General features: G+C 44.4%; 1 protein-coding gene across 1 annotated transcript in view; it reads left to right on the top strand.

Annotated features, from left to right (window-relative positions):
- The first annotated feature begins 11,499 nt into the window (after positions 1 to 11,499).
- FOXJ3 (forkhead box J3) overlaps positions 11,500 to 12,030 on the top strand; it is a 149,415-nt gene continuing 148,884 nt past the window's right edge. Inside the window, exon 1 of the mRNA XM_086716642.1 lies at positions 11,500 to 11,638. The gene's annotated coding sequence lies outside the window, so the exon portion shown is untranslated. The remainder of the gene's footprint in view (positions 11,639 to 12,030) is intronic.

Here is a 12,030-nt window from a genome sequence, read left to right as displayed (position 1 = left end):
ATTAACCCAAATAGGCTCCCTGGATAACTCTCCATTTCTCTGCTTTGTATTAGCTCTTTGGATATTCTAATTATGCCCAAACCCTGTTCTACTTCAGTATTAGATGCAAATCATACTTGCAGTATCTTAGCTTTTCCAATGAATAGTAGTAATACCAGGTTGAATCTCTTTCTGGTTTTGAAGGACTGATCCACAGATTTGGGCAGTCCTAATTTATTTTCATGACTTTCTTCAATGCTTGCTTCAAGGATGTTCCATGGAAAGTTTTTAAATTACTGCTCTGTACTTTTTGGAGATGCCTCAGGGCCCTGTACCTTTGTTTGTATGGGTTTAACCTTCTTCTGCATATTCTCTTAGTCTGGTCACATTAAAAAATTGATTCATAGTACACTTCAGGCTGGATTTCTTATTGCCAAGTCCCCTGGGCTCTTCAAGGCTTTCTACTCTTTGTAATTTACTGAGGGAGATTTGTGCACTTTATTGAGTGCCTACTATGCTCCAGCCCAGCGGATGCTAATGTTCTAGACATTTTTCATTTATGTGGCATTTCAAATAAATGAAGTGCATATAAATGATAAGGTATCATATAAAAATTAGTAGTAATATTACCATAAGTATATAACACAACACGAATAACAAATTTAGCACAAATAACAAACCAGTGAGACGACATCAAACTAAAAAGCTTCTGCACAGCAAAGAAACATCAACAAAGTGAAAACAAAACCTCCAGAGTAGGAAAAAAATATTTGCAAACTGTATATATGATAAGGGGTTAATATCCAAAATACGTAAAGAACTCATACAACTCAATAGCAAAACCCACAAATAACCCAATTAAAAAATGGGCAGAGGACCTGAGTAGACATTTCCCCAAAGAAGACATATGAAAGGCCAACAGGTATATGAAAAGATGCTCAACATCACCACCAGTCATTTGGGAAACGCAGACTAAAACCACAGTGAGATATTTCTTCACACCTGTCAGAATGGCCATCATCAAAAAGGCAAGAGATAAATGCTGGCATGGACGTGAAGAGAAGGGAACCCTTGTGCACTGTTGGTGGGATTGTAAATGGGCACAGCCACTATGGAAAACAGTAGGGAGGATCCTCAAAAAACTAAAAACAGAACTACCATATGACCCAGTAATTCCACTTCTGGGAATATATCCAAGGAAAACAAAAACACTAATTCAAAAAGATATCTGCACCTCCATGTTCACAGCAGCATTACTCACAATAGCCAAGACATGGAAACAACCTAAGTGTCCCATTGATGGATGAATGGATAAAGAAGTTGTGGTATAGGGGATGCCTGGCTGGCTCAGTCAGTAGAGTGTGTGACTCATGATCTCAGGGTCAAGAGTTCAAGCCCCATGTTGGGTGTAAACCTTATTTAAAAAAAAAAAAAGTTGTGGTATATATGCCACATATGGAATGCTATTCAGCCATAAAAGAGAATGAGGAAATCTTACCGTTTGGGAAAACATGGCTGGACCTTGAAGGCATCATGGTAAGTGAAATAAATCGGACAGAGAAAGACAAATACTATCTGGTCTCACTTATATGTGAAATCTAAAATGAAATAAAACTCATAGTAAAAGAGCAGATTTGCGGCTAACAGAGGCAGAGGGTGGAGTGAGGGGGACTTGGAGGAAGGTGGCCAAAAGGTAAAAACTTCTAGTTATAAGACAAATAAGTAACCGGGGATGTAGTGTACAACATGATGACTAGTTAACACGGCTGCATGTACATAGGAAAGATGTTAAAAGAGTAAATCCTGGGGCGTCTGGATGGCTCAGTCGGTTGAGCATCTGACTTCGGCTCAGGTCATGATCTCACAGCTTGTGAGTCCAAGCCTGGTGTTGGGCTCTGTGCTGACATCTCAGAGCCTGGAGCCTGCTTCAAATTCTGTGTCCCCATCTCTCTCTGTCCCTCCCCCGCTCACACTGTGTCTTTCTCTCTCTCAAAAATAACTAAACGTTAAAAAAAAAGAAGAAAATCCTGAGAGTTCTCATCGCAAGACATTTTTTTTTCCTTTTTTCCTTTTCCTTTTATTGCATTTGTATGAGAAGATGAATAACTGAACCTACTGTGGTAATAATTTCACAATATGTGCAAATCAAACCATCATGCTGCACACCTTAAACTTATAGACTGACATATGTAAATTATTTCTCAGTAAAACAAAAAAGACATTACTATAGGCGTACCCTCTAAGATCTCTTAGCCCACATAGGCAATACACAACACAGGAAGAGCCTTGGTGGAGAGTTAAGAGACATGAGTCATAGTTCCAGATCATTCCATTACATTAGTTCAAGAAAAATTTATAAAAATTTATTGAGAGTCTTGTGGGTGCCAGGCACCCAGTAGAGCGCTAGGTTTAATCTGAAGGGTGCCTCAGTCGGTTATGTTTGACTCTTGATTTTGGTTCAGGTCATGATCCCACAGGGTTGTGGGATTGAGCCCCACAAGGGGTCTACACTGAGCGTAGAGCCTTCTTAAGACTCTCTCTCTCCCTCTTTCTTTCTTCCTCTCCCTCTGCCCCTCCCCCCCACTTATGCATGCTCTCTCTCTCTCTCTCTCTCTCTAAAAAAAAAAAAAAAAAAAAAAGAATATGAGGATAGCCCTTGCCTCAGGAATGGAGACCGTATCTTTATCTTTGTAACTTTCTCTCAGATGTAAAATGGTCTATGGAACCTATCTTATAAAGGCTTGTCTGAGCCCATAGATCAAGACTGAGTTCCAAATCTTTTATTTTATGGGGTACCTGGCTGGTTCAATCAGTGGAGCATGCAACTCTTGATCTCGGGTTTGTGAGTTCGAGCTCCACATTGGGTGTAGAGATTCCTTAAAAAAAATAAAAATCTTAAAAAAAAATTTTTTTTCTATTTTTAAAGGCTTTCACTACATTACACCAGTCATTCCATTTCCTATATTTTCTCCTACTTCCCAAACAACCTTTTATACCTGGGGATGACGCCAGAAATTTGGATCACCAAAAGGAAAAAATTCAACAGGAGTTTGCATTAGTCAGGATAGACTCTGTTACACTGTGGTAGTAACTCCCAAATTTTAATGACTCAGTCAGCAAAAGTTGTTCTTTTTGCTTATGCTTTGTGTCCTTCCTAAGTCAGCTGTAGCTTTGCTGTACGTTGTCTTCACTCTGGAATCAAGGCAGATGGATTAGCCTTGAATGTTCCTGGTCATCAGCACGGCAGGAAAGGAAAACACAGTGAAGCACACTGACTCTTAAAGCTTCTATCTGAAAGTGGTTCATATAGCCCCTCACACATTTCATGTGGCTAATGCAAGTTACATAATCAAGCGTGTTGTCAAAGGAGTGAGGGAGGTACAAGCCATCCTGGATCTACCCCTGAGAGGCACAGTAGATGTTTGGGAACAACAAAATGGTCTACAGTTGCTGTCTTTATCCTTTTGCTGTTGTTGTTGCAAAACAAACAGATTTTCAGCTACCTGCCCCCTCATGCAGTAAAAACTATTTGATCTGTGTGTCTATAGGAAAAAATGAAGAGAATTCTTTGGGACGTTGTGTATGGGTTCCAGCCCCTATTGTGTCACTAACAAGGTTTGAAAGGTTTCCTGAAGTAGTACTTGGATATAAATACACCCTCTTGCAATGCCTGGCACCCAAAAGGCTACAATTCTCATATCTATGTGAATTGATGGTTTTGAGGGTCTTTGAAGTTGAGCTTAAGAGCCAGGCAGTTCTGGGTTCAAATTCTGCTATCACCTTCACTACTGACCCTCTATGTCTTCTTCTTTAAAACGGGGATGACCGGGGCACCTCGCTGGCTCAGTAGGCAGAGCATGTGACTCTTGATCTTGGGGTTGTGAGTTTGAGCCCCACATTGGCTGTAGAGATTACTTTAAAAAAAATCTTACCCACAGGGGAGCCTGGGTGGCTCAGTCAGTTGAGCGTCTGACTTTGGCTCAGGTCAAGATCTCTCAGTTCATGAGTTCGAGCTCTGCATCGGGCTCTGTGTAGATAGTTTAGAGCCTGGAGCCTGCTTTGGATTCTGTCTCTCCTTCTCTCTCTGCCCCTCCCCTGCTCACACTCTGTCTCTCTGTCTCTCAAAAATAAATAAGCATTGAAAAAATTTAAAAAATCTTACCCACAAATAAACATTAAAAAATTTAAAAAAATCTTACCGACAAATATATGGTCAATTAATCTTCGACAAAGCAGGAAAGAATATCCAATGGAAAAAAGATAGTCTCTTCAACAAATGGTATTGGGAAAACTGGAGAGCAACATGCAGAAGAATGAAATGAGGCCATTTTCTTATACCATGGACAAAAATAAATTCAAAATGGATGAATGACCCAAATGTGAGACAGGAAACCATCAAAATCCTAGAGGAGAACACAGGCAGCAACTTCTTTGACATTGGCCATAGCAACTTCTTACTAGACATGTCTCTGGAGGTAAGGGAAACAAAAGCAAAAATGAACTATTGGGACTCCATCCAGATAAAAAGCTTCTGCACAGTGAAGGAAGCAATCAACAAAACTAAAAGGCAACCAATGAAATGGGAGAAGATATTTGCAAATGGCGTATCTGATAAAGGGTTAGTATCCAAAATCTATAAAGAACTTATCAGACTCGACATCCAGAACGCAAATAATCCAGTAAAGAAATGGGCAGAAGACATGAATAGACATTTTTCCAACAGACGCATGAAGAGGTGCTCAATATCACTCACCATCAGAGAAATACAAATCAAAACTATGAAGAGATAACACTTCCTGTCAGAACGACTAAAATTAACAGGGAACAACAGATGTGGATGAGGATGTAGAGAAAGCGGAACCCTCTTACACTGTTGGTGGGAATGCAAACGTGCAGCCGCTGTGGAAAACAGTATGGAGGTTCCTCAAAAAGTTAAAAATAAAACTACCCTACAATCCAACAATTGCACTACTAAGTATTTCTCCAAAGGATGAAAAATACTGATTCAAAGAGACATATGCACATTGATGTTTATAGCAGCACTATCAACAATAGCCAAGTTATAGAAAGAGCCCAGATGTCCACTGACTGATGAATAAAGAGGGGATGTATATATGAAATATTACTCTGTGATCAAAAAGAATGAAACCTTGCCATTTGCAATGACATGGATGGCGCTACAGTGTATTATGCTAAGCAAAATAAGTCAGTCAGAGAAAGACAAATACATATGAATTTAAGAAACAAAACAGATGAACATGGGGAAGGGAAAAAAAAAGAGAGGGAGGAAAACCATAAGAGAGACTCTTAACAATAGAGAGTAAACTGAGGGTTGCTGGAGGGGAGATGGGCAGGGGGTGGGTCAAATGGGTGATTGATATTTTAAAAAAAATTTTTTTTTTTCAACGTTTATTTATTTTTGGGTCAGAGAGAGACAGAGCATGAACGGGCGAGGGGCAGAGAGAGAGGGAGACACAGAATCGGAAACAGGCTCCAGGCTCTGAGCCATCAGCCCAGAGCCCGACGCGGGGCTCGAACTCACGGACCGTGAGATCGTGACCTGGCTGAAGTCGGACGCTTAACCGACTGCGCCACGCAGGCGCCCCGGGTGATTGATATTAAGGAGGGCACTTGTGATGAGCACTGAGTGTTATATGTAAGCGATGAATCACTAAATTGTACTCCTGAAACCAATATTACACTGTGTGTTAACTAACGAGAATTTAAATAAAAACTAAAAAAAAAAAAAAAAAAAAAAAAAGAAAAGAAAATCTTTAGAAAAATAAATAAATAAAACGGGGACACCTCCCTCTTGATTTTGCTCTAAGGATTAAATTAAAAAGTATGAAAGGCTATCACGTTCCCAGTCACACAAGGAACACAATAAATATTAGCCACTCTCCCACCATGCTGGAGGTTCTTGATTGTTCTTATTTAGCGCATTAGGCATGGAGTAGGTCAATACTTCACAACTTGAAATCAAATCATTGTTTCTTTTTTTTTAAGTTTATTTATTTTTCAGAGACAGCACAAGCAGGGGAGGGCAGTGAGAGGGGGACAGAGGACCCACGCTGATAGCAGAGAGCCGATGTGGGGCTTGAACCCGTGAACCCGTGAAATCATGACCTGAGCTGAAGTTGGACGTCCAACCAACCGAGCCACCCAGGCGCCCCCTCAAATAATTTTAGTAGTTTCTTAACTACCATGTTTGTATCCAGAGTTTCGGCCTCCTTTGAGCTGCAAACCTTGGCTGTCTTTTCCTGCTAACTACGTTTTTCATTCAATCGTTCCAAAAGATACAGCTAACTATCTGGAAGAGAGGAGGTTTCCTCTAATCCCACTCTATTTGAACATCCCCTGACTCACTCTTCCTAGTGCTGCCTAAATTTCTTCTACACCGTTGCTTACACATAATAAGGTAAATACTTCACTTAATCTACGTATCTGTTAATGTTTGCTCAGCTGTCTCCATGCCCTTTTGTCTTTCATTATGCTTTTAATTAGCCTGGTTGATTATGAGTGGAGGCAAGCCAAAGTTTGAGCCAGGTGGTTACAAGGAAGATGGAAGGGGGTACCACCTCAGGATGGGGGCTGTGGAGTGGGGAAGGCGGATGGCATGAGTGCACTAGTGCAAATGGCATTGGAAGAACTTAGAAGAAGTTTAGGCTACTGTCTTCTACTGGGGAAAAATATTCTAAGTTATTCCTTTCTTATGCTGTACTGATACAATCTGAAGTTAATATCAAGTTTCTAGAGGGAAGGAAATCAGTTTATGGATGGTTTACGTAGTCTGATATGGTGTAGCTTCATGAGTTAGTTATTCCCATTAGTCACCAGTGTTTAATTACCACCTACATGACTGTAATTTCCATGGCTTCTACTTTTCTCTTATTTATCCAACCTCTGACTTTACACAAGCTGTCCTCCTCTACTCCAGATTTTCTTTCTCTACTCCAGCCTTGCTTCTGTCTTTACATGGCAAACTCCTATTCATTTATTCAGACTTAGCCTTGACCTTACCATTAAGGGTACATCTTTTTTTGGTGCCCCATCCCCATCCAATCTGACTCAGTTAAGTCTTGTTTCTTCTCAGTTTCCGTGGCACAAGTACAAATCTCTACCAAATAGCATTGTGGTTGTTTACATGTCTGCTTCTCCAGAAGCTTAGGAGCACATTGAAGATAGAGAATTTACGAATTCCCTTTTGATCCCCTAGTATTTAGTCCAATGCAAGGTATAGGGTAGGAACTCAATAAATGATTACTGAATGCCAGTTAAGTGTGCAGAGTGACCAACATCCAACTCCCAAGAGTTGTTTTTAAATAGCATTAGTGGTGCCAAGAGCTTCCCAGTGGCCTTTGTATACAGGCTTTGTTGTTGTTCATCGAATACATGAAATATAAAATATTATATAAAAATATCCTGGCAATCTGGAAGGATCCTCCAGGGCTGGGCATAATAGGATGGACTCTCGTGTTTTTCTCTCTCCCTCTTGTAGGTCTTGGCTCATTTAAAATTCATTTCTCATTTTCTGCTTTCCTCTTACACTAAATAAAGAGGGAGAAAAGGATCAGGTAAAGCCTCATTTGTCTAAGTGGCTGTGGGTCACGTGAAGTGTTGAACACCCTGCTGTTGATGTACTGCCAGTGCCGCTGAATCAAGGTTTTTGTAGGGCAATTGCAGCCCAGCTCAGGGCTGTGTTTCTTTCAGGGAATTTATAATCCACACGAGGCTAGGAAAAGATTGCAAATAAAACAAAACAATAAAACCTCTATCTCATTGCTTTGAGCAATCTATTTCTCTTAAGGATCCGTCCCCTGAGTCGATCCCTTTGAGGGCTCTCCTGTTCTCCTCACTCTGTCCCAGCCTACTCCACTTCCCAAGACTGCGTGAACTACTCTTTTCTGTACTGACACTCAACCTTGTACATAACAATCTTTGGCGGCCTTTATTTGATAGCAGCCGGTGCGTGATCTCTTGCTACATAGCCATGATTATTGTTTCCATTTAATAGGCAAGAAAATAGAGATTAAGTGAAACTAAATAGCTTGATATAGGCACACAGGAAGTAAGCTATGGAACACGATTGAACCCAGGTCTGCCTTCCCAGCCCGAGCTTTAAGCTTTTCCTCCCCACTCCTACCAGGTCCCAGAATCCCTCCCCGTCCATTACATCCTTCTGGGGGTAGGTGAGGGGGGTGCTTCTCCATCTTTGACATTCTGGGACTTGTGCTTCTTTCCTTATCAAAGGCTGCTGATCCCCAAGGCCCCAACCCCATTCTGGCAGCTGTCCAGACACAAGTCTTTCTATTCCTTTACCCCATCATTTGGCTGACCCAACTCAAGTGGTTCAGAGAGACTTCTGGTTTAGGACTTTGATGACCTTGATCCTAGTCTAAAGTTGAAACCTGGTGACTCTTTGCCATAGTTTTTTTTCCCTCTGATAAATAGGGATAATCTCAGCTTTTCCCATATTCTTAATTGCATGACCCAGACTGTTCTTCAGAACTGTTCTGCCTAAAGTCCCTCAGATGATGGTGAGTTTTGAGACCTGGAGGACTGGGAAGAAGATGAATTTTAGCTGTGTTATCAAGGATTTACCCAGTGGTCCAAAAAAGAACTAGAGTCTTCCATTTCCCTTAGCAACTTGGTAGAAGAGAGATCTTCTACTCTCTCTCAAGCAAGCTGGCAAGGGTAGCCCCTTCTTAGGATACTATTTCCCTTATCATAGTGTACTGTGATTAATCTATTTGCTTTCCATTATACTGTGAGTTCTTATTTTTTTTTTTTAAATTTTTTTTTTTCAACGTTTTTATTTATTTTTGGGACAGGGAGAGACAGAGCATGAACAGGGGAGGGGCAGAGAGAGGGAGACACAGAATTGGAAACAGGCTCCAGGCTCTGAGCCATCAGCCCAGAGCCTGACGCGGGGCTCGAACTCCCGGACCGCGAGATCGTGACCTGGCTGAAGTCGGACGCTTAACCGACTGCGCCACCCAGGCGCCCCTGTGAGTTCTTAAAGTAGAGAGATTGTATCATATTTTTCCTACTCAGTCTATTTGACTGGTCCAAGTCATCACCTTGAACCAGGATAGTGGAGCCTCTGGCTTCCAATGTTGTCCTCTCCCCATCTACTCTTAGCACAGTAGCTAGAGTAGTCTTTTGAAAGCATGAACTGTATAGCGTTCCTCTCTTCAAAGCCCTGTGGCGGTTTTATTTTAGTCAAGATGCTTACAATGGCCTACAGGACCCAACTCTGCCCTTATCTCCCCATTCTTGTCTCAGTAGCTCACCCGCTCCAGTTGTCCTGGATTCTACCATTTCCAGGAATGCTGTCGCCTCAGGGCCTTTCCACTAGCCATTCCTTCTGCCTGGGACACTCCCAGACAATGGCGTGGCTCACTCCCTTACCTCTTTCAAGCTTCTCGTTAAAGTCACCTTATGAATTGGGCTCTCTCTAATGGCTGTTTAAAACCATCCTGTAAAACCAGAATTGGGATATTATGAATCTACCTTCATTTCCCTTCTACTAAATCCTCTTGCTACCTGTATTACTTTGCTCCACGAGTCTAGATGTTTTGAGAAGTCTTCCCTCTCCTCCTCTAAATATATTTTCCTTTTTTTCCCCTCCCTTTTGCCCCAATATAGGCCTAAGGCCACTTGCCTAGATTAACACCTGCATTTCCATGATGAAAGAGGTTAAGGTATAATGAAACAGAAAAATAGGAGATGAAGCTGAGGGGAAGCTAGAAAGGGAGTTAGACTCTGAAGACATTAGGTTTGAACCCTGGCTGTTTTTTCTCCCCAGCTGGTGATTCTCTCCTGAGCTGCAATTTCACCAGCAGCAAAAACGAGCACAGGAGTTCTTTCCGACAGACTTGCGAAAGCATTGCATGAGAGGACACGCGAAAGTACCTGGTATGTGGTCCCCACTAGCTGGGTAGTCCACTAGGTCGGAACTTTGTTGAGCGTGTTCTCCACTCAGCCCCGGCACCTAACACATGGTTTGGCTTAAGTATTTGTTGAACAAATAAACATCTTATTGATAAATAAACTGTTGCTTAAAAAAAAAAAAAAAATCCCAAGCCCCACCATCCTCCAGTTTTCTTTGTACCTTACTCTGGTCTATTTTCCCCTATAGCACTGAATACCTTTTAATATACCAAATAATTTTTTGTTATGTTAATCGCCTTCCTCCCCATAACAGAGGAAAGCTCCAAAAGGGAAAGATATGTGTCCTCCTATTTGGCTGATACATCCCAAGCACTAAAATCGTGTCTGACAACATTCGCAGTAATTAGCAAATATTTGTTAGATAAATGCATGAATGAATCTTTTTATTTTCAGACTCTTGCTAGAGTCTTAAATAGAAAAGGAACATCGGAGTACTTTGAATCCCCATTGCCTAGAAATGCTCGGCAAATGGCAGGTGTTCCGTGTTTGCTGAGGGAATTGGGTACTCAGCTCTTTAACTACTTGAGGTCTTTATCTGATCCCTACGGGACCATGTCAGAAAGATTCCCAGGGCCAATTCACTCAAGCCTCTCCTATTTCCTTCATCCAATTAAGCTAGTATTCATCTAACAAATGTCCGAGTATCCAAATACTGAGCACCTACCGTGAGTTCAAAAGCATGTTGGGTGCTTGCTTTTATATATGTGACTAACCCAATGAAGCAACAGCAAATTAGAGGTCTGAATGTAATTAAGTGTGAAATTACAGGGCAGATTAGCAGTGCTAATAGTTTAGAGAAAGAATCAGTGAAGATTGACGTAGAGGTAAATTCCAAAGTTCACAAGCCGTCCAAACTGTCCTTCTGTAGGCTCCACCTGTTGATAGCAAGGACCATAAGCTGAACAACTAACTTTGGAATCAAGAAGGGCCTTTAGAATGCCAGCTGCTTTAAGAAGGAAACTAAGGCTAGGGCAGGGTATGGCCTCGGCAGAGATGGGCCTAGAACCCGGGACTTGGGAGGTTCTAAAAGGAAGGGTGAGCCGAAGGTCCAAGGTGCCCTTGTTTGGGGCCTGTAGAATTCGCGGTGTGCAAAGTTGGAAAAGGGGTCTGGTTTCCCCGTAGAGGCCGAGGGGCCTGTCGCTACGGTGAGGTGGCTGGGAAGGGGTGGGGGGCAAGGTCACGAGGCATCAACCCTCCTGAGCACCGGGTCTGAGAAATCTGTGAGCAGGGTCCAAGGCCGCAGGGCCCTGCTGTCCACAGCCCTCTCCCACACTTCCTAGTCTCCACTTTGATGCGCAGAGACCCCACATCCCTCGGAGCTGCCGGCCGCTCCAAAACACCCGCCGCGCCGAGGCAGAGCCCCCATCGTCGAGGGGCACTACTTGTCCCAGCGGAGGGATCCCGCGCGCGGTGCGGCGGCCGTGACCGCGGTGGGGAGGGGAGGGGACGCCGCTGACGCCGTGCCGGTGGCGCAGCGACGTCGCGAGAGGCGGAGGCGACGGCGGGGGCGGGAGGGGAGCGGGTCGGGAAGTAGTTCCGGGTGCGCGGCCCCGGATGTTGGCTGCTCCCGCTGCCGCCGCCGCTCTCGGCGCTGCTCGGGGCCTCGGCCGCTCGCACCAGGCGCCGTTGGGATCTTTCCCGGGGGCGGAGACGCACGCAGCGGCCGGGGGCTCGGCCGGGCCGTCCCGGCCTGCGCAGCCTTGAGGTGAGTGCCAGCCGCCAGGGCGGCGGGGCCGGGGCGGCGGGCGAGGAGGCGGGGCTGGGGCATCTCCCGGGACGGAGGCAGGGGCTGCCCTCCGCGAGACGCCCTCTCCCTTCTCTCGGCCGTGGCCGCGCTGCGGCGTGGGTGGCGGGCGGGGCAGGGGGCCCGGGCCCGGGCTGGGGCTTGGCGGGTGGCGAGGGCTGGGTCCCTCCCTCCCCCGCGGCGCTTCTCCTCAGCTGCTGCTGCCCCTCAGCCGGGAAGCGGCAGCTCCGCGCCTCCGGCCCCTCCCCCAGGCGGGGCCCGGGGGAGCCAGACGGGGTTCCCGGGGGCGCCGAGTCCGAGGACAGCGGCCGTCTTTTCCTCTCCGCGACCTGCCCCCTGGCCTGGGCTGGTCC

The sequence above is a fragment of the Puma concolor genome, chromosome C1 (genome assembly GCF_028749965.1).
Source record: "Puma concolor isolate L17-30 chromosome C1, mPumCon1.1.hap2, whole genome shotgun sequence".
In the NCBI taxonomy this organism is placed as follows: Eukaryota; Metazoa; Chordata; class Mammalia; order Carnivora; family Felidae; genus Puma; species Puma concolor.
This window is presented reverse-complemented; position numbering and strand designations above follow the sequence as displayed.